The sequence below is a fragment of the Pinus tabuliformis genome, chromosome 1_2 (assembly GCF_031772625.1).
Source record: "Pinus tabuliformis cultivar Carrire ecotype Pingquan chromosome 1_2, CPIR1, whole genome shotgun sequence".
NCBI classification, from domain to species: Eukaryota; Viridiplantae; Streptophyta; class Pinopsida; order Pinales; family Pinaceae; genus Pinus; species Pinus tabuliformis.
The window spans coordinates 1,253,411,047-1,253,434,560 of record NC_142298.1 but is presented as its reverse complement, the minus strand read 5'-3'; the positions used below and the strand labels follow the sequence as shown (position 1 = coordinate 1,253,434,560).

The window sequence follows — 23,514 nt, the reverse complement described above, 5'->3', positions numbered from 1 at the left end:
ACACTTTCTAATCTAAGCACACTATCTAAACTAACAAACATACTAGCTAGAAAGAAAATCTAACCTAACTAAAATTCTCCATACCCACCATTTAAGCATAATACCTCTTTAGGTAAAGTCCATTTCTGGGTTTACCCAAAGAGTCCCCATCAAAATCTACCAGCTCATAGGCCCCTTTTGCTAGCTTTCGCTTTACAATATAGGGTCCATGCCACATAGGAACGAATTTTCCAGCACCTAGCTTATTGTTAGCTTGATCATATAACAGCACTAGGTCTCCCTCTGAAAAACTCCGAGGGGTAACATTTCTATCATACTGAGCTTTCATTCGCTTCGCGTGAGTCTCGATTGCCAATGCAGCGTCACGTCGAGTCTCATCTAATTGGGCTAAGTATAATAAACGTTTCTCCTCTTCGGAAGTAGCTGGGATTAATTCGACAGCCATTTGAAGTGATGGGATTTCGCATTCAATGGGTAACACAGCTTCCAAGCCATAAACTAGTTGGAAAGGGGTGAAACCTGTTGAATTTTTCACTGAAGTTCGGTATGCCCATAGCGCTGAAAATACCATGTTGTGCCAATTCGACCGATGAATACCAATGATTTGTTGAGAAGCAATTGCATATGCTAATGTATTTAAAGACCTTGGAATATGTTGATATTCAATGTAATCAAATTCACGTTCCAAGAGACGCACTCTCAAAAACAACCTTAATAACAAAGGATTTCTAATGGCATATACTCTATTAAGCTGTAATACAACGAGTTCGGAATCTAACCTCACTATCAAACGTCGAATTCCAAATGAAATAGATTCAGACAAAAATTCAAACACTGCACTGTATTCTGCAATGTTGTTCGTCGTTTGATCGAGGCTCACCCCATGCATAGAAGCTAACTCGTCAGAGGGCGAATAGATAACCCAAGCTGCGGAAGAGATATTCCGTGTACTACGACAAGCACTATTAGCAAATCCAATGTACGTTTGGAGAGGCATCGACATCTGCAATATCAAGGGTAAAACCAAGATAAGCCAGAATAACGACGAAAGACACACTTTCTAAGCTAAGCACACTATCTAAAGGGGTGAAACCTGTTGAAGTTTTCACTGAAGTTCGGTATGCCCATAGCGCTGAAAATAACATGTTGTGCCAATTCGACCGATGAATACCAATGATTCGTCGGATCATGATAACCAGAACTTTGTTGATAGACTCAACCAAACCGTTGGCTTGCGGATAATAAGGAGTAGAGCTATCGTGGCGCAAACCAAGCTGGCTTGTAAGCTCAGTCATCATGATGTTTGGAAAATGGCTGCCATGGTCAGTGATGATTGCTTGTGGGACACCAAACCTAGTTATAATGTGGTTGAATACAAAAACTGTAGCTGTTTTTCCGCTTGCGTCGAATGTAGGCATCGCCTCGGCCCATTTAGTAAAATAATCAACCGCGAGGATGATATACGCATGCCCCCCGACCGAGTGAGGGTTACAAGTAATAAAATCGATTCCCCATTTGGCGAAAGGACCAACGGCAATTATAGGGTGGAGAGGAGCAGGTGGTGCGTGCATCTTGCGATCAAACACTCGACAGTTGTGGCATTTTCAGACCGCAATGATACAATATTTAAACATGGATGGCTAGAAATAGCCAGTGCACAACACCTTCTGAGCTGTGGCATACCCAGACATATGACCGCCACATGCTCCAGAGTGACAATCATTCAAAACCCTCTCAGCTTCTTCGTGAGTTAAACAACGTCGAAAAACTAAGTCTGCCCCCCGGCGATAAAGTGTATATCCAATAATCTTGTATTGATGGGATTGAAATCGAATTTTTCGACGTTCCGACTTTGAAGTTTCAGGCTGAAAGGTTTGGGTTTGGAGATAGATGATTATATCCCCGTACCACGGATCTAAAGTACTGATAAGAAACAAATATTCGTCCGCAATGGACTCCTCTTCCACAGTTTCTGTGTCAGCACGCGGGAAATCACACATCAATTCCGCAAAACTAAGGATTTCTTAGACTTGGACTTCTCAAACTCCAAGTCGAACTCTTGCAGGATAACGATCCATTTAGAGAACTTGCCCCCTAGCAGTTGTTTTGTCAAAATATAAATCATAGGGTTGCAATCCGAAATAACTGTAGTTTTATGGAGAAGAATGTAGTGACGAAAACGTTGGACAGCTTGAACGGCTACCAGGGCCAACTTCTCCACATGCGAATATTTTAGCTCAGTGGGGTTTAATGTCCTACTAAGATAATATATCACATGTTCCGCTCCGAATTCATCTTCTTGAACTAACACCATTCCAATGGTGGAATGCGAAGCTGCGAGGTATAAGAAGTAGTCCTGGTTGTAGTTGGGAGGATGCAACAACGGTGCATGGGTCAACGTGTGCTTAAGTGCATCAAAAGATTGTTGGGCAATCTCATCCCAAAAGAATTGAGCGTTCTATTTCAACAACCGTGTAAAACCTTTAGTGACCTCGGCGTAATTTGGAATGAATCGGCGTAAAAAGTTCGCTTTCCCTTGCAAACTTTGGAGTTGGCGCAAACTCGAAGGAGGAGGCAATTTGATGATAGCTACGACCTTCGAGGGATCGATGCGAATGCCGGCTTTTGAAACAACAAATCCCAGCAATCGACCCGTCTCTATACAGAACACACATCTGTGGGGATTCAACCGAATTCGATAATGCCGACACCTCATAAAGATTGCTCGTAAGTGGACAAGGTGATCAGCTCGATGTAAAGAATGAGCAGGCAAATCATCGAGGTACGGTTGCACAATGTGTTTGATGTCATGAAATGTGTAAGACATCGCCCGTTGAAAAGTGGCCCCGGCATTCTTAAGTCCAAAAGGTAATTTTCAATAAGCAAATGTCCCCCATGGACAAATGAATGTCGTTTTTGGTTGGTCGGCAGGTAGAATATTGATTTGATTATAGCCCGAAAAACCATCCATGAAGGAAAACATTTCACTTCTGGCACAATCATGATTCATCAATAATTTGATCGATATAAGGCGTAGGATAGTTGCCTTTTGGACAAGCTCGATTTATATCCCTATAGTCGATACAGATTCTTATTGTTCCTTGTTTCTTGTTGACCGGAACAATATTCGATACCCAATACGTTAGCAAGATTGGATAAATGAAACTTGCTTTCAACAACTTCTCAACTTTTGCTTTAATCGCAGCTGCTTTCCGAGGGTGAATTTGACGCAACCGTTGCCGGACGGGTTTAGCGTCCGAGTAGGTCCTTATTTCATGAACAACAATGGCAGGGTCGATTCCTGGCATTTCCTCGTAAGACCAGGCAAACACATCACATAATTCTTGGAATAGGGCCTTGTAAGTTCGAATTTCATCTTCTGTACATGAGGCACCTATATGAATGTTTTCCTCAATTCCGAGCTTCACTGAAATATCAATGGGAATAGTGCGAGAAATATTCCCTAAATTCAACTCTGAATCAGAATGTTTCGTTGGATTCTGAGCGTCTTTGACATATTCAGCGGTAAAGATAGATGAAAAATCATTTTCAAAAGGATCATCCTTAGGTAAAAACGAAGATCTGTGATGGAGATCTTCCCATGGTAGATCGTCTACACTTAGGATTTCGCAAAGTTGTCGTCAGATGACACGACTTCGGGAAACATTATCCGTTCTAAGGTTGATGTGAAAAGTGATTCTTCACTGACCACATTCATTTGGTCGATTTGGGTTGAACGCGAGTCGGCAAAAGACATGATGGCTTCATAAGCAATTTCATATGGACTCAAAGGCATAGCATCACCGAATGAGTCTATCTCAGATTCTGATGGGACAATCCAAGGATCATCATAAATAATGTTGTCTGATGTAATCATATGAATTGATGCAAATGAAGGGTCTGCGTTGATTGGAGGGAAAGGAAAAGTTCCCAGTAAATCAGAATCTTTAACTAAACCTACGCCAACATCCCTATAAGGGGTTGTCGTCTTACTGACATGCTGGATACTCTCTGAAGAGGCTGGGTCGGATGAAAAGTATGTCAGCTGATCAATTGTCACGATCTTACTGTTATGTGGAAACTTTATTACTTTGAAGACCGATGAAACGACTGTTGTCATAGCATATGACCAACCTCGACCCAAAAGAAGGTTGTAGTCTAGAGGGGCATCAACCACTTCCACATCCAGACTAATGGTTTTGCCTTCTACCCCTATAGGCAATTCCTGTAGAATACCAAATGGACGGAACCCACGGCCATTAAAGGCCTTAAGGATGGTCGGGGATTGGTTCAACGAAGGATAACCAAGCGATCTCCAACATTGAATCGACATAATACACGTAGAAGCTCCCTCATCAATCACAGTCCGATGAATAGGCCTGTTTTTGACTATCACTGGAATTTGGAAAGCCATTTGATGGGGTAGACGTGGTGTACTATTTTCTAGATCAAAGATTATCAGATTCGGGTCCTGAACATCAACAACTCCGATAGCCGACAAAAGTAATTTTCGTTGTGCTGGGCATGATTCCAGCACTTCTAAAGCCGACATTGCTGAGGGTGAAACAGCTAAGTCCTCAACAATGTTGTAACTCTGAGCTGCTCTCGCATGTGGATTAAAAGCAGACCTTCGAAGTACACCCTTGGCTGGTGGTTTGATTACTAAGTCCGGGTTAGGTTTTTCGATCTGTAGTGGATCGGAACCAGGAGTTGAGGTTGATGGGTTAGAGTGAGAAGATTCTGCTTCCTTACCATCAACAAGATTCTTACTACCATAATCTTACGATCGAGTCACAATCCTCACATGAGACATCATCAAAATGGGTTCTTCACTAGCACTCGAGGAAGAACCTATCATCTTACTCTCCTGCTTTGGAAATGGATCTTTTAACACAGCAGGAGTGGGAGAACCTTTGACTATTTTCACAACCTTAGCCCGATGAGGGCAATCTCTTGTAAAATGATCCTCTTCACAAATAAGACAAGGATATCGAGGTTTGCGCTTTTCGTCATTGGTTTCCGAGTTTTCCATTTTCTCCTTCGGAGCCTTGTCTGCTTTAGCCTTCTTCTTTCCTTTCTTCTTTCCGCCATTTTTTGATTTGGCCGTAGATGACTCTACAGCGTGAATATCGGCGGTAAGTTCAGGAGAAGACTCTCCTGTCGGGGAATCAGGCAAAGTGATAATAGGAGTAGTTGAAGCCTTGGAAGACTTCTTCTTGCTCTTTGTATTCATGATACCAATCATACCATCAGCGGCACGAGATCCCGAAGGAGCAGCAGCGATTTGATTCGACTTTGAAAGATCCGGAATCTTCTCGTGTAACGTACCCGACTGAGTGTAAACTAAGTCAAGGTATTGCGCCTGAGCAATGACTTGCTCCTCAGTGACTACTCCGGCCTTAGCTACATCTTCAGTAATATTCAGTAATAATGATTTAACAAACCATTCAGCTAAGATTTGGTTTGGGATAAAAACTTTCACTAGCCTTCTTCGACGTCTCCACTCATGAATGTGATCAGAAATATACGTGGACGTTGATTGTTTTAGTGAAGTTAATAACTCCGTGCCATTATCGTATCTGACCGGCAACTGAAAGTGAGTTAAGAACGAGGTAGCTAACTGGGTAAAATTGTAAAAAGAGGCCCGCGGTAACTCAATGTACCACTTGGCCGCGAGACCAATGAGAGTACGCTGGAAAAGACGTAAGCAGATCGAATCATCTGAGATAGAATTTGAAGCACACCAGAGGTGGTAAGTCATCACGTTATTGGACAGATCCTCTCCAGACTTACCTTCGAACTTGGGTATATCATTGGGCAACTTATTTGGCATTGGAGGCCAGAACGGAAGATATTGAATTGGATCGTTCATTAGGCGCGTCAAGTCTGGAAAATCCAAAGTTGCGATAAACAGTAACTATCGGTTAGGATCTCTAAAACTCTGGGTCACAATACCATCCCCAGGAGGAGGATATCCAGGATAACTAGGAACAGGAGTCGCATTTGGGATATTATATCCTCCTGGAAAACCAGGATTAACCGGACCGTACTGGGGTTGTTGAGGTTGTTGATAAGTGTACCCAGGATACGGTTGATACTGGTAAACCAGCTGTTGGACAGCTTGCCCATGTTGGTATTGTCCCTGGTACGTTGATGAACAAATTGAGGTTGAGTAGTGACAACCGTACTTATACCAGGCTGACCTATAGGCATCTGGACCGTGGTTTGAATCGTAGATCCAGACAACGGTAAAGATGTCTAAGGAGTGGTTGCAGAGACAGTAGAAACCGGAGCTGTCGATACTCCAGAAGTAAGTGTGGCAGATGTAGCGGTAGTTGCAGCAGCCGTTTGAGATGGAGTACTAGGTGCAATTGGCGGCTGAGTAACTACCGAAGTTACAGAAGTTTGAACATTTGACTGGACAGGTTACGGTTGCTGGGGTGGACCAGAAACTACGGGTTGTCCAACTTGAGGTACCAACTGTATACTTGGCTGCAACACCTGTTGACCCTGTGATGGCTCCCACACTATCATTCCGGGGTATTGACTCGTAACAGGTTGAGGATACTGAGATCCATAACCGGATTGAAGATAGGATTGATAATTGAAAGGTGCAGTTCCCATACCTTGAACATATGACTGACCTTGAGGTGGTTGATAACCTTGACTCGAGTATTGACCTTGAGGTTGATAACCTTGAGGTAAATACGGATACTGGGGTTGACCTTGACCTTGAGGTTGATACCCTTGAGGTTGATACCCTTGGGGTTGATACCCTTGTGGTTGATACCCTTGGGGTTGATACCCTTGAGGTAAATATTGATACCGAGGTTGACCCTGGGATACATATTGAGGCTGGGGTTGACCTTGAGGTATGTATTGCACCATAGGTACATACTGACCTTGAGGTTGCCCCCAGACACAATTTGTGTACCTTGAGGTTTCCCCCAGGGGTTAATTGGGGCTGCCCCCCAGGTGGTAATTGGCCACCTTGAGGTTGAGAAACGGGAACTGAACCTGACATCATGTAAATGTCTCCTACACCCAATGGTATATTACCATTGTTTCTAGCTAATAACCCATGATCAATGGGTTGAGGAGATGCCCCCGCAAAGGTACCAGAAAGTGATTGATACTCGGTGGGAACAGAAGGACCACCGTGTAAGAAAGATTCAGGAGTTTGAGTAAACACGGCCGACTGACCAGACATATTTACAGGAGTATAAATACCTCCAGGTGGAAAAGGAGTACAAGGTGTAGAAAAACCTACCCCTGAGTTGTCTAAATAATTGGTTAACGAAAGGTACCGAGTGGTACTTCTAGGAGGACTGTAAAAGATAGATTCACGCTCCCTGAGCTCAATAGTAAGTTGATCTTCAAGGTTAGAGATGCCTATTTCTTCCTCTGGAGCAAGTTCTTCAATAGCAATCAGACCAGTAGGAAGATTTTCGGTGATAACTCGTTCTACTCTTGGTGAATCTGGAACACTAGAAGCTGGAGTAACAGGTTCAGATATTTCAGGTTCTTCGCCTATATCACTAGTAGACGAAAAACTACCAGCAAGCTCAGAAACTGTAACAGCTTCGGGATTATAACCTGTCTCTAGACTTTGTTAATCTGGATGGACTACCAAGGAAGATTCTCCTTCTTCAGGTGAACCTACTCTACTGCCACTAGGAGGAGTTACAAGGAACTTGAAACCTTCTAGATTACTAGGGTCGTCTCGAGGAGGCTCACCCCGAAGTCTACGGGATCTCCTCAACAATTCGGCCACAGAAACAACTTCAGGAGACTAGCCCCGAAGTCTACGGGACTATCTTGGTAATTTCGCGACAGCTAAAAACTTTTAACTACTACACACGAAAACAAAGTAAAAACTCAAATCAAACCACCTAAAGTCTCTAAAGAACCAAACAAATTTGAAGCACATGCCTAAATAATCTAGGGCGTCAAACCAAGCACAAACAGTAGCCTTCCAGACCGAAAACACTAGTTGGAGATGAAACCCAACATCGCCGGATTCAGTACAGAAGTGGCGGGTGGAACAGTTACCTCGGCAACCTGCTTAATGAATAGACCGGCACAAGTTCCTCCACATTAACCGTCTCGAGTGATGTGAACCCCCCGGAAAATCCAAGTGAGTCTAGCCGACGTCTGCTCCAGGTACAGTGGGATCTTCCCTCCACCGTCACCTCGGTAGAATCCTAAAGATAATGGTCACTAAGGCTACCAACCGCAACAAATGCACCTAGGGGAACAGTCTACACTCCGACAGCACGCAAGGGCAGAGTATCAATCTCAATCCCCTTGCCGGTTCCTTGACAATAATCCAAGGTTTACTGACAAGTGACCCCTGGCTCCTCGACAATGGTTAATTTGAGGTTTACCGTTTGTAATACGTGCGTGTCTGGCGTCGTTCCCAACGAGGGAGGATTGATCCCCTCACTGGTTCGGACACGAGCTCGTGCTTCTCCTTTAAGAGGAGCTTTCCCAGAGTACAAATGACACAATTGGATTTACTCTATCACAAGATAAGCTACTTGTTTGCTTTTGTTGTCTTGGAGAGTTAATTACTCTCCTACTCCAAGACACTAGTCTGATCTAAATTGGTGTTTCAGAGCCCTAGTAAATAAAAGTTACTACGTTGGTTTTACTTTAAGCATTAATTTTATGGTTTTTCTTCAAGACAAAAGGTAGCGGAAATGAAACCAATGGTGTGTAGACTTGACTCAAACCACTACAAAGATGCACCTAAGATGATTTACGCTACTTTTCTCTTTCAATGAAACTCCTAACTAAGAGAGTTGGAAAATGCAAATTTTATAGAAAACAACTTTCTTAGTAAAGACAATCAAAGAAACAATTCTCTTTATCTTTCCAAGCATACAAACATGACCACTCCTTACGTGCACGAAAAATTATTTTTATTTCAAAATCCCTCAAAGCTACTTGAAACAAAACTTTTCAAAGGAGATATTTTTGTATTTTCTCTTATTTAATAAAGCATATAAATCTATTTTAACGAAAATCAATCTCAAAAGCTATAAAATCTATGAAAAATTGACTCATAAGCAAATCAAAAAGAAATTTACTCTAAGCAAACTTAACGAGGCAAAAGCCTACAAGGATGATTCTAGGTTGTTTTACTTACCACAATCAAGCCAAGGACCAGCTAATGCAGAATCAAAAGACCAGTCAAAACAAAAACTCAAATCTTTTTTTTCTTTTTGTAAAATGGAATTCAATACTCAATCAACAAGTACTTCGAAATTTTCCAAAGAGACAACTCAAAGGTAAGTTGCTCTCACAGGTAGACTTTACGACAGGTCCGACTCCTAAGAAGGCTGACAAAACCAGAGAGATCTAAGGCTTGACAACTTCTACCGCCAAAGTCACTACAGGACCTACTCCAAAATCAAACCTTAGGGCTTAAACTTCTATGAAATCCACTAAAACACTCAATGATATCGAAACAAGTTCAGGTGAAGATCTTTGACAAGAGACTAATGGATCTGGGCAGTAAAAACTAAGAAAAATCAAAATCTAAGAGGAAAAATGCAAAAAATGGAAATTTCTTAATTTTTAGCTGGGTACGCAGGCAACCTGTTAAGCCAGGTGCGGGCCCGCTTTGTGCACACAACAACAGTGCGTACTAGTACGCACTGTGCAATACTCAGAGGGTGCGTACTACTGAAAAAGCCAAGAAAAACTAAATTCAATCTAACTCTAAGCTAACCCACCCAAATACAAAGTCACAGAGCCAAAAATAAGAAAATAAATGACTTTTCTCAGATCAAAGTTGCATACAAAGGAAAAAACTTTCACATCAATGGATTCCCCAGCAGAGTCGCCATTTTGTCAGGCAGAAAGAGTCGATAGTGCGAACACAACCAACCTCCCTAGGAGCCTAAGACTCTCTAGTGACAAACAAGACAAACAAGAGCAATCCTTCTCTAAACATGCATTTACTATATAAAAAATCAAGTGTTTAGATCCTACCTGTAATCCAACGCTGTTGCAATAGTCCAGCCTTGCTGATCCAGATGAGCTTCTCCTTCACTTCGAAACCTGCATTCACTAACAATCAAATGATTAAATAGCACTTGATAATATCATAAAATAAAACATGTTTAACACATAGACCAAGGAGTACATGAAACAACTCATAAATAACAAGTTATTGAGAAGAATGGACTCATTTGCATTAATAGGAAACAAAAGGAACAATTACAACCTGAGCCTTGGTGTTGTGCAAGTCCCTCCCAGGGTCCATCAAGAGTTCTCCTTTACTTTGACAAATCTCACCCACTTCCAAATAGAACAAGCAAAGATGGCAATCTCTCCTCACAAGCTTCTAAATGGGAGTCCTAATTCCAGCAGCATCTACCCTTAGAAATGTTTAGCTTTCAACCTCCTCTCCTTCTGGCCCAATGCCTGTATTTATAGTGCTCAAGAGGAAGTTAATCAGGTCCACCATCAATGGGATAATCCCCTCTTTGGATGGGATAGCTCCCTTATTGATGGGATAAGTTCCTCTTTGGTAGGGGTACATGAACCATTTGTAGGCGCTTCATACACGTCAAACATACTTCTAGAATGCTCTAGAAATGACCACAAGTAACTTTTTAAAGATGAAACTTGCGCATTTTGACCTTTACAAGGGTACGCACCTGCCCCTTTACATACAGAGCATACAAGTACGCAGCTTTTGTGAACATTAGGTGCGTATCCGCAGGTAAGGTTGAGAGAACCTGCGTACCCAGAGATAAATACATTTATAAAGACTTTCTCTCTTTTTGGAGTTTGACATGGAGAGCAGAGGCATGAGACTTGCCCAGGAGGATAGCATGACTGTTGATGGAGCCATACTAACTATAAATAGCCATGGTGACATTTTTTAGTGTAACAGGAGGATTGATCCCCTCACTGGTTCAGACACGGTCTCGTGCTTCTCCTTTAAGAGGAGCTTTCCCAGAGTACAAACGAAACAGTTGGATTTATCCTACCACAAGATAAGCTACTTGTTTGGTTTTGTTGTCTTGGAGAGTTAATTACTCTCCTACTCCAAGACACTAGCCTGATCTATATTGGTGTTTCAGAGCCCTAGTAAATAAAAAGTTACTAAGTTGATTTTACTTTAAGCGTTAATTTTTATGGCTTTTCTTGAAGACAAAAGGTAGCGGAGATGAAACTGATGGTGTGTAGACTCAACTCAAACCACTACAAAGATGCACTTAGGATGATTTATACTAATTTTCTTTTTCAATGAATTCCTTAGCTAAGAGAGTTGGAGAATGCAAAGTTTATATAAAGACAACTTTCTTGGCAACGAAAATCAAAGAAACAATCTCTTTATCTTTTCCAAAACATGCAACACATGACCACTAATTATTTTGCAAAAATGCCCTTTTCATTCAAAGACTCAAATGCCACTAAGCAAATTTTTCTTTCAAAAGAGATTTTTGGATTTTTTCCTACTTAGCAAAGCATTTAAAAATAAAAAAACAAACCTTTACAAATCTATCAAATCAAAGCTACTTAAAAGAAAATCAAAAGAAATTCACCTAATAAGCAAATCTAATGAGGCCAAAACCTACAAAAAATGATCCCAGGATGTTTTACTCAGTCATGATTTAACTAAGGACTAGTCAATGCAGAATCAAAAACTAGTCAAAAAACAAACATAAAATCTTTTGTTCTTTTTCGTAAAATGAAATTCACAGTTCAATAAAAAAACTCTTCCGAGATTCGGCAAAGAGACAAAACAAAGGTAGATGTCTTACAAGGATAGATTCTATGAAAGGTCCGACTCCTAAGAAGACTGCAAATACCAGGGAGATCCAAGGTTTTACGACTTCTAAAGCCAAAATCACTACAAGACTAGTGCAAAAATCAAACCCTAAGGCTAGAACCTCTACGAATTCCACTAAAACACTTGACACTGATGAAACAAGTTTAGATGAAGATCTCTTGTAGGTAACCATTGGATATGGGTGGAAAAAACAAATTAAAAGCAAAATCTAAGAGGCAAAAAGGAGAAAATTGAAATTTTCTCAATTTTGACAGGGTACACAGGCAACCTGTTTACACAGGTGTGGGTACGCTCTGTGTGCAAAGCCGTAGTGCGTACAGGTACGCACTGTGCTAAACTTAGAGGCTGCGTACTTCTAGCAAAACTAAGAAAAACTAAAATCTAATTTAACCCTAAGCTAGCCCACCCAAACACAGTCAGACAACCAAAAACCAGAAAGAAAAAGACTTTTCTCAGATCAAAGTTTCAGACAAAGGAAAAATCATTCACATCAATGGAGTTCCCCAGTATGGTCTCCATTTTGTCATGCGGAAAGAGTCAATTTTGCGGACAAAACCAACCTCCCTAGAAGCTTAAGGCTTTCTAGTGACAAACAAGACAATTAAGAACAATCCTTCTCTAAATATGCATTTACCATATATGAAATCAAGTGTTTAGATCCTACCTGTAATCCAACGCTGTTGTAGTAGTCTAGCCTCGTCGATCTAGATGAGCTCCTCCTTCTCTTCGAAACCTGCATTCACTAACAATCAAACGATTAAATAGCACCTGGATATCTCATAAAATAAAACATATTTAACATACAGACCAAGGAGTATATGAAACAACTCATAAATAACAAATTGTTGAGAAGAATGGACTTATTTGTATTAATAGGAAACAAAAGAAACCATTACAACCTGAGCCTTGGTGTTGTGAAAGTTCCTCCCAGGGTCCAGCAAGAGTTTTCCTTTACTTTGATTAGCTCACCCACTTCCAAATGAAACAAGAAGGATGACAATCTCTCCTCACAAGCTTCTACAAGGAAGTCCTAATCTCAGCAGCATCTACCCTTAGGAATGTTCGGCTTTCAACCTCCCCTCCCTCTGGCCCAATGCATGTATTTATAGTGCTGTAGAGGAAGTTAATCAGGTCCACCATCAATGGGATAAGCCCCTCTTTGGGTGGGTTAGCTCCCCTCTTTATGGGATAAGTTCCTCTTCCATAGGGATACATGAACCATCTGGAGGCGCTCCATACACGTCAAACAAGCTTCTAGAATGCTCTAGAAATGACCACAAGTAACTTTTTTGGAGTGAAACTTGCGCCTTTTGACCTTTACAGGAGTACGCACCCATTTCTTTACAGACAGAGCATACAAGTACGCAGGTATTGTGAACTTGGGTTGCGTACATGCAGGTAAGGCTGAGAGAAACTGTGTACCCAAAGATAATTGACTTTAAATGACTTTTCTCTCTTTCTTGGAGTTTGACATGGAAAGCAGAGGCATGAGACTTGCCAAGGAGGATAGTATGACAGTTGATGGAGCCATACTAACTGCAAATAGTCATGGTGACATTTTTTAGTGTAACAAAGAGGACAAAGAAGATGAATTGTATCACACCACCCCTACCCAATCTGCACTCTAGATACTATTACTGGAGAGGGAAATCCTGATGAAGATGACCTCATTGACCATATCCTTCATAACCAACCTCCCACGCTAGTGAGAGCTAGTATTTCAGCAAGAATGTTGCAACTCCTGGGCTACCAACTTTACTTTTATCAACCCGGTAGTTCGTAACAAACTTGGAAACGTTGGTGCTATATGCACACGTACTAGTTCTCACTGTAGGTTGTCACTTGGTCAGCCGGTGCGAGATCACTAGGAGCTCAAGACAACTTCTATAGATTTTAGAAGAAGCTCTATGTGTGATGAAAGGAAATGAATATTACTCTATAGATGCTACTCTAACTACATAAAGGAGAAAGACTGGAATGTAAAGAAAAACCTATAAACCCTAATTAACAAGCTAATTCTACTTTTGGAAAAAACACTATGAAAACCATGAAAGAAATGCCATTACCTACTAAAGGAAGTAAAAAACATCTAACAATGATATTTTTGGAAGTAAATAAGCAAAAAACATATTTTTGGATTTTTATGTGAATTTCACATGCATCTAATTTATTGTGTGTGAGTGTGGCAGCGAACAGGTGGCGTTAGAGGGCGGTTTTGGAGCTTGGGAGGATGTAGGATGGTGTTGATGGGTCCTAGGAAGTCTTAGGTGGCCTTCTGGAGGCTTTTCCCACACTCGGCCTTCAAAATAAAGCCTACAGGATAAACTACAGGAGGACACAGGAAAACTACAAGAGGAAAATAGGGAAACTACAAGAGGCCTACAGGAGGAGGCCAAGAGGAAATTTCATTGTTTTGAGAGTGTGAGAGTGGATGGAAAAGGTGGATCAAGGTTGGAATTAGGTGTTAGGGTGCCTAAGGTCTACCATGAATCACTAGGAGAGAGAAAGATGATTGGGTTTGCTCAAGGAGAGAGGAAGAAGTTCTATGAAAAATGAAGGAAACTAGGGCAGAATTGAGGTGAGGTTTGGGAGACTTATAGGGCATGGATCATATGGAGTGTGTGATTGTTGGTAATCTGGTCTACTGCTGGAAGAGATCTGCTGCATAGAAACGGATTGTCAACCAAGAAAATCAAGCAACCAATGAAATGAGTGCATCCTAGGAAAAACAGAGTTTTGCATTAAAATGGCATAAAGTATGATGTATAGAAGGAAATGTTGGGAAATGTTGTAAGAAAGGAAAGCATACAAAATGAATATTGAAAATTAGGAAGTAAACATGACAAAGAAGATCCAAATCAAAGCAAAACTGCACTATCAACCTACCAGAGAGCTGCAAGAACTAGAAATCCTAGGAATGAGGAAAATCTGTGTTTTTGGGGCAGCGAGAGAGTCTTTGCCTCAAATCATGGTCCTAGAGGGAGAAAGAAATTCCAAGGCACTATTGCTAGCCTTTTGAATCTTCTTTGATCACTGCTTAACCTGCTACAGAAATCACAAATGGAAGCAAGCTACTAAATCATCAAAGCAACCTATTCTTAACCATAAGAGAAATACATCTAATAGCAAACTAATCTACAAACTGAAGTAAAGCATAAAAATATAAGTAAGGATAAGCTTGGATGATTGGATTGGGCCCTAACCCAAGAGCTTCAACCCTCTAAGGTAACTCTGTGCTATCTCAAAAAGGATTCCATCTTCATTATCAAAAAATAGCAAGATTACATAAAACTGTCATAAAATAGTAAGCTCGAAATTTGAGTAGAGTTTACACAAGAAAAAGAAAGTCAACCCTAGTGAGGCCCTAGGCCTCTCTACTTATACATCTGAAGCTACCAACAACTTCCTAAAAATCAGGGAGGCTTGGCTCCCAAAACTCGAGATAACTATCAATCATCTTCCACTTGCTTGGTTGCCTTCTAGTGCATGATTTAGCTGCTTGTACTCCGAGCTGAATGAATGGGAATTCGAAATGAGGAGCAATAAATGAGGGGGATTCCATCCTATAAGTCCTCTCCTATGTCTACTTCAAGTTATTGCTATAGTTTGACCACTAGATCCTTGACTTTGACCTCGAAATCGATCAATAATTTGCATTAAATACATGTTAGACCACATGGCATAATAACTAACTCAACTCACCCAATAAGCGTAAATATAATCAGAAAAGCATACAATAAGCTAAGAGAATGGCTGATTTGACTAGGTTAGGAGGTAAAATGAGCCCATATAATTAACCATTTATGAGGCTAATCATCACCCCTACTGAAGGTGTTGCTCATCCTCTGAGAAACCTAGTCAATCTCTTCATCTTTCATGGCCCTGGTGGCCTCCCTAGCATTCCAGGCTTATGATGCGGTCTGCTCATGTTCTCCATAAAATCCTTCCTTTCTGTCTATTTCATTCCATTGCTCCTTCTCTTCTTCTTCTCTTCTGCCTTCCAGCATGCCTAATATGAGTGGAGGACTCAGTTTGAGGCCAATCCAGTTGACCTTCAGCCTTTGCATGGAGTGCTTGTACATTGGCACTCTTTTCAATGCCTCCTTCAGCCTCATGGGGGAATGGTATTCTCTGACCTGCAAGTTGTGGGGTAGCGTGTTCCATATTCTCATGCATGCATGCAAACAGTCATCCCCAATTAGCCTAAGCATATCTTTAAAGTGTGCAATGGCCTATTCCTAATTGGCTAGATATTTAGGGGCAATCTGAGGGTCATTGGAAAGCAGGTTGTGTGTGATGATGAGTGCCATAGCATCTTATGGCTCAAATATTATTATTAATGGTTCATTCTGCTCTTTTATTAACAATATTTTCATTTCTGTTGCCCTCAATTCTTCATGGTTCATCCATGATGCCATGGCCATTAATTGCATATCCCCTAGCTTGGCATTGGGATCCCACACATTCAAGTCTGTGAGAGACATGTTGTGTAGATAAAACTTTGTCATCTTTGCTTTGTCCTCGGAGGTGCTTTGGTCGCACAAATCCATGAACTCCCTGTAGTCTTGGAAAGGCATTATGCCTCTTTGTGCCAAAGTTTTTATTTGGAATTGAAGCCATTGATCCTTTAGATAGAGGCCATAAGATTTGGCTGGTGTTTTGCATTGCAATGCTTCCATGGATAATTTGGCCATGTATTCCAAATGAGTCTCTTTCTCCTGTAGCTGCCTCCTTAGTAATTCATTCTCATTCTCAAGGTGGCTTCTTGTAATGACTTCTCTGTCTTTGAGAGAACTCACTTCCCTACCCATTTCCCTGAGTTTGTCTTCCATGTGGCCAATATCCTCAACTCGTTTGGACTTGGCTATCTACATCCACCTATGAATTCTCACTCTCTCTTTTTCCAATTCAAAAAATAGTGGAATTGTAAATTTCTGTGGGATTATCTTGCCTCCCTCAAGTAGTCTATAATAGGAGTCTAGATTAGGTTGGGGGTTAGGTTCTTGTAGCTTTTGTGCTTCCTCTTTCACCTTTGGCTGTCCTCCTACCTTTTCCTCAAGTTTTTGTGTCTCCTGTAGGACTGTTTGTGGGTCCTATAGAATTTCCTTTCCCTTTCATGTAGAAGATCTTGTAGTCCTCCTTTCATAGATTACGGGTATCTTGGAAATATATTCTTTCACATTGGCAGATGGTGAATCTTCAATGTTAATGGGAGTCTTTGATGACGGTTGAGGTTTGCCTGTTTTAATTCTGGTACTCTTCCTTTTCCTGAAATACATGGAGGTTTTTCTTTTCCTCTTCTACTTCTGCTTGCCTGGTGTACTGAGGGTAGTGATGGAAGCTGCTACTTCTCTTTCCAAAGTTTCAGGGGACTCTTCTCTTTGCTCTGCCCTCCCTGCCTCCTTTTCTCCCTCTTTTGTTTCTTTTTCCTCTTCCTGCTCTGTCTCTTTTTCTACCTCTTGTTATATCTCTTCAACTCTCCCCTCCTCTATTTCTTTTCTTTCCTCCTTCCTCTCTTGCTCTACTATGCCACCACTGGGTTCATTTTCTCCTCCTTGTTGTTCTCTCTCCTCACAGACAGCATGATTGACATCATAGGTTAATGCCTTGATGTCATCCTCAGCTGTCATATTTCTGAAAACTTCCCTTGCTATAGGGATTGTAAGGGTGTGGAGGGCTTCTTCTACTAGAATTTTGATTAGGGCATGGTGAGCTAGCTGATGTGAATTTCCTTCTTGTACCTTGGTGCTGGAGTTAATGAGGGACTGAAGGAGAAAGTAAGGGATACTGAGCTTTTGATGTGCTGGGGTATCCATGCCATATCTCAATTCTTGGGGGATTCTGAAATGATATCCATAAACAATGTTGTGCCTCCCCTCACAAGAAATATATTTAATCACTTTGTAGCTAACCTCATCCCAGGGATATGGTACAATAGCCCTCCTAATTCCATTTTTGTCTTCAACATGGGTTTCACTATCTTGGAAAAGTTTCCTCTTGGCAGCCTAGCCAATTATTTTCTCATCTCTACTGCAAGGCAGCCCAAGAGGAAGGGTAGTGACCCTACTAATGAATTCAGGGGTTATTTCAATGAATAGGCCTATAATGATTACAGTAGCATGAGTTCCTATGTGAGGGACCAGAGAGAGAGCAAATTCATGGGAAATTTCATCATCAAACCCTCTAAACTTCTGAAAGAAATTCATCGAGTTTGCCCTTGTAAATATTTCCACCACTTAAGGATGTGCATGGAGTCTAGTGGAGTTAGTGGGATATTTTCTCATAAACCCCCTCTATCATATTGCCCGTACTTCTTTTGAAAAACAAGATATGGAGGTGGAGACAAAGAATTTTGAGTGAAATTGAAAAATAGAGGGGATTGTGTGTTTTTTTTTTTAAACAGATTTTTTTTTAATGTATTTCTACCCTCTTAAAGACTCATTTTATCTTTAATTTGAGACAGACTCTTTCACAATTTGATATTCAACAGAGGGATTTCATGAACCGTACCTCTTTAGCCTGAAATTCATTGCAAAAATCACATTTCCTCCCTTCAAAATGACTCACTTCCCTTCCTGTAGAAGCCCGTTGTCCCTCCTATAGATCTCCTAGAGCTGTTCCTGTAGAAAATGCCGAGAGAAAAAATATGGAGGAAATTGATGGAGGATGGTGGATACGAGGCTATGGGGCATAACAAGGATGTTGTGCAGCTGAGTTACAAGGAGAACCTAAAGAAAAGGTTGTGAGAATGCGTAGGGAGGAGTGCTCATTACCTTTTATCGTTGTTTTCGGTTATGAGTACTAAGCTGGCAAGGTGTACGTTGGACAGATTAGTACCATTGCTCCCCATTTGCTTGGTCTTTATTACCTCCCCTCATAATCATCCCCTCGTTACTGCATCATAGTTAACTCTTCCTCCCACTACCTTTCCTTCACATCTTTTGCTGGAGTTGATTGTGCGCATGTGTGGGTGATATCTCGATTAAGTGGAGTCAACTAAATGAAGGTAGCCAAGTTAACTGGCCACCTTTCCCTCTTTCTATTTCAACCATCTCATTGCCTTCGTATGATTCCTAATTACACAAATGCAGATAGAGGACTTGGTTGGGGTTTTAGTATGCCTGAGATGTCCCTTGCATCCCCTGTTGGTATGGTCTAGGTCCATGCAGCCTCCTTTGGTTTATGTAATAGACATGTTCAGTGACTCCTTCAGCCCCTTGATATACAACTTTAAGTCTGGGTAAGGAAGGTCATTTATCTATAGAATGATCTTATTCATAGACTGAACAAACCTCTATAGAGTTAAATGGGAATTCATTCCTAGGATGCCTCTTAGTACATCTAGGGAAAAAAATGGCCAAAGCCCTCTCTGCTTCCTCTCGTTTTCTTTTGATATGTAAGGTATCCATTTGCATGGAGAGAGTCTGCAGCATCTCACTCTTGAAGTCTTCCAGCATGTTTCCAATTTCGCCTTTAATGGTTGAATTGGAACAAGGGGTACTGGCTATGGGTTGACTCTCCCTACCTTTCTATCTAGCTGCTCTAGGATGGTTTCTAAAAACAATCTTTATGTCCTCATAGGATAGTTGGTAGATGTCTCCCCCAGCCAGTAGATGGAGGGTGTCTAAAAGGTCTTCCCGAATTCCTCTGAGCAGGACCAACTTCAGAGACTCAGGGTCAAGTGTACACCAGACCCTTTTGTAACTAAGTTGGAACCTCTCTTCATAGTCTTCTAGGGACTCATCACTTCCTATGGTCATTCGGAAGATTTTTTCTTTAGTATCTTTTGACCTACAATAGCCTCGATACTTGTTGTTAAAGGCCTACTGCATCTGAGCCCAAGTTGTGATACTATTGCCAGGTAATCCCATGAACCAATGCAGTGCTGCATCCTTGAGAGTAGAAGGGAACAATTTCAACTTTTGCTTGTATTCTTCATAGTCATAAGTTCGATAGATGACAGCAAACTCAAACAAGAAGGTGTCAGGATCTTCTATAGTCATACCATGGAAGTGAGGTAGGGCTGAAGGACTTATATTCTTCATTTTGGTGCCCCCATTGGTCTCCCAGAAGGTACCCTCTATTCTCTCTCCATTTCCCCCAACATTTGTATTTTCAGCCATTGGCTCCAGAGGAATGTTTTCTTCTTCTTCTTCCTCTATAGGTTCTTCAAATATGTCTGGATGTTCACCTAAGGGTTATTCTTGATTTCAGCCACCGAATAAGAGAGAAGGTTGACTATGTGAAGCAGTGGGGGTGTTGGATAAAATTTTTCCTAAGTTATCTCTACTCCTACGAGGCATGAAAGGAAATATTTTTCGTTGGTTTTTTGTTTCTTTTTCCCCACACTGAAAGTACCTGTACAAACTGAAACTGTGATTGAACAAAACAAATTGCAACTAACTGAAATAAGCTTGTTGAATGGAAATTTGCAGAATTGAAAAGGAAAGCAAGGAAATGCAGAACTAGAAGAAAAGAAATGGCTAGTCTACTTTTGCTTAAATAAGCTATTAGTAGAATGTTGCAATAGGAAATAGAAGAAAGCAGTAATCATAGAATAATACAATGCTTCCTCGGCAACGACACCAAAAATTGGTGAGAGCCATTATTGGAGCAAGAATTTTGCAACTCCTGGGCTGCCAAATTTACTTTTATCAACCCGGTAGTTCGTAACAAACTTGGAAGCATTGGTGTTATATGCACAAGTACTAGTTCTCACTACAGGTTTTCACTTGGTCAGTCGACGTGAGATCACTAGGAGCTCAAGCCAACTTCTATAGATTTTAGAAGAAGCTCTATGTGTGATGAAAGGAAAGAAAGATTACTCTATAGGTACTACTCTAACTGCAGAAAGGAGAAAGACCGGAATGTAAAGCAAAACCTAGTAAACCTTAATTAACAAGCTAGTTCTACTTTTGCCAAAAACACTATGAAAACCATGAAAGAAATGCCATTACCTACTCAAGGAAGTAAACAACATCTAACTATGCTATTTCTGGAAGTAAATAAGAAAAAAACATATTTTTGGATTTTTATGTGTTTTTATGTGAATTTAACATGCATCTAATTTATTGTGTGTGAGTGTGGCAGTGAACAAGTGGCGTTAGAGAGCAGTTTTGGAGCTTGGGAGGATGTAGGATGGTGTGGATGGGTCCTAGGAGGTCTTAGGTGACCTTCTAGAGGCTTTTCCCACACTTGGCCTTCAAAAGAAAGAATACAGTAAAAACTACAGGAGGACACAGGAAAACTACAGGAGGAAAACAGGGAAACTACAGGAGGCCGAGAGCAATTTTCGCTATTTTGAGGGTGTGAGAGTAGGTTTAAAAGGTGGGTGAAGGTTGGAATGAGGTGTTAGGGAACCTAAGTTCTACTATGAATCATCAGGATAGAGAAATATGATTGGGTTTGCTCAAGGAGAGAGGAAGAAGTTCTATGAAAAATGAAGGAAACTAGGGAAGAATTGACGTGAGGTTTGGGAGACCTATAGGGTATGGATCAGATGGAGGGTGTGATTTTTGGTAATCTTGCCTGCTTCTAGAAGAAATATGTTGCATAGAAACTAACAGTTAACCAAGAAAATCAAGCAACCAATGAAATGAGTGCATCCTAGGAAAAATAGAGTTTTGCATTAAAATGGCCTAAACTATGATGTATAGAAGGAAATGCTAGGAAATGTTGTAAGAAAGGAAAGGATGCAAAAGGAATATTGAAAATCAGGAAGTGAACATGACAAAGAAGATCTAAAGCAAAGCAAAACTAGACTATCAACCTACCAGAGAGCTGCAAACACCAGAAATCCTAGGAATGAGGAAAATCTGTGTTTTTCGGGAAGCAAGAGAGTCTTTGCCTCAAATCATGGTCCCAGAGGGAGGAAGAGAGGACAAGGCATTGTTTCTATACTTTTGAATCTTCTCTAATCATTAATTAACTTGCTACAGAAAGCACAAATGGAGGAAAGCTACTAAATCATCAAAAGCAACCTATTCTTAACCATAAGAGAAATACATCTAATAGCAAACTAATCTACAAATTGAAGTAAAACATACAAATAAAACTAAAGAGAAGCTTGGTTGCTTGTATTGGGCCCTAACCCAAGAGATTCAGCACTTTGATGTAACTCAGTGCTAGCTCAAAAAGGATTCCATCTTCATTATCAAAAAATAGCAAGATTACATAAAACTGTCATAAAATAGTAAGCTAAAAATTTGAGCAGAGTTTACACAAGAAAAATAAAGTCGACCCTAGTGAGGCCCTATGCCTCTCTACTTATACATTTGAAGCTACCAAAAACTTCCCTAAAATTAGGGAGGCTTGGCTCCCAAAACTCGAGATAACTATCAAGTGCATGATTCGGCTGCTTGTACTCCGAGATGAATGAAGGGTAATTTGAAGTGAGGAGAAATAAATGAGGGGGATTCCCTCCTATAAGTCCTCTCCTCTATCTACTTCGAGTTATTGCTACAGTTTGACCACTAGATCCTTGACTTTGACCTCTAAATCCATCAATAATCTGCATTAAATACATGTTAGACCACATGGCATAATAACTAACTCAACTCACCCTATAAGCATAAATATAATTAGAAAATCATATAATAAGCTAAGAGAATGGTTGATTTGACTAGGTTAGGAGGTAAAATTAGCCCATATAATTACCCATTTATGAGGCTCATCACACTCCCATACCAATTGACAAGTTGATGAAAGAATCTGGGAGTAGTCCCTAGACTGACTTATGCCCTATTGACTCAAGTCCAGAACATGTGAAGATTATATATTTTGGCCCATCGAGAACCTTAAAGATCAACCCTTCTCTTTCGACCAAACAGGAAGAACAGTTGTGCAATGTGTTGAGGCAACACCGAGATGCTTTTTCTTGGTATTATAAGGAAATTAAAGGTGTGAATCCCTCAGTTTGTACTCATCATATTTAGATCAAGGAGGGATGAAAGCCTGTGCACCAACCCCAGAGAAGGATGAACCCACCTCTTAAGTACATTGTGAAATAAGAATGCCAAAAGCTACTGGATGCAGGGTTCATATACCCCATTTCAGATAGTGTTTGGGTGTCACCTCTTATTTTAGTTCCTAAGAAGAATGGGAAGTTGAGAATCTGTGTTGATTAATGAGAACTTAACAAGGCAAAAAAGAAGGACCATTTTACTCTACCCTTCATTGATCAAGTCATAGATGGTATTGTACGGAATAAATTCTTCTCCTTCCTCGATGGATTTAGTGGATACAACCAAATCCAAATCAATCCCGAAGACCAAGATAAGACCATATTAACATGTCCTTAGGGGTGACTTTTCTTATATCATTCTTCCATTTGGTTTGTGCAATGGCCCTGTTACTTTCTAGAGGGTAGTTCTGAGTATTTTTGGTGAACTTATTCATGAACCTGTTGAAATATACATGGATGATTTCACTCCTTATGGATGTGACTTACATGAATCTCTCTCCAATCTGTGCAAGGTCTTGAAGAAATATATCGAAATGAATCTCTCTTTGATCCTTGAGAAATGTGAATTCTTGATGAATGCAGTGATTGTCCTTGGCCATTCCATACCCAAGGAAGGGATACGTGTTGACCCAAAAAAAATTGCCATAATGAAAAGGGTACCTACCCCTCAAAAGGAAAGAGATGTCAGGAGTTTCTTAGGAATATCTAGGTATTATGGGAGATTCATAAAAGACTTTAG

At 40.7% G+C, this 23,514-nt stretch overlaps 1 pseudogene; it reads right to left on the bottom strand.

Moving 5' to 3' along the window:
* Window positions 1-23,514, bottom strand: part of LOC149210788 (E3 ubiquitin-protein ligase DIS1 pseudogene) — a 137,597-nt pseudogene that overhangs the window by 89,383 nt on the left and 24,700 nt on the right.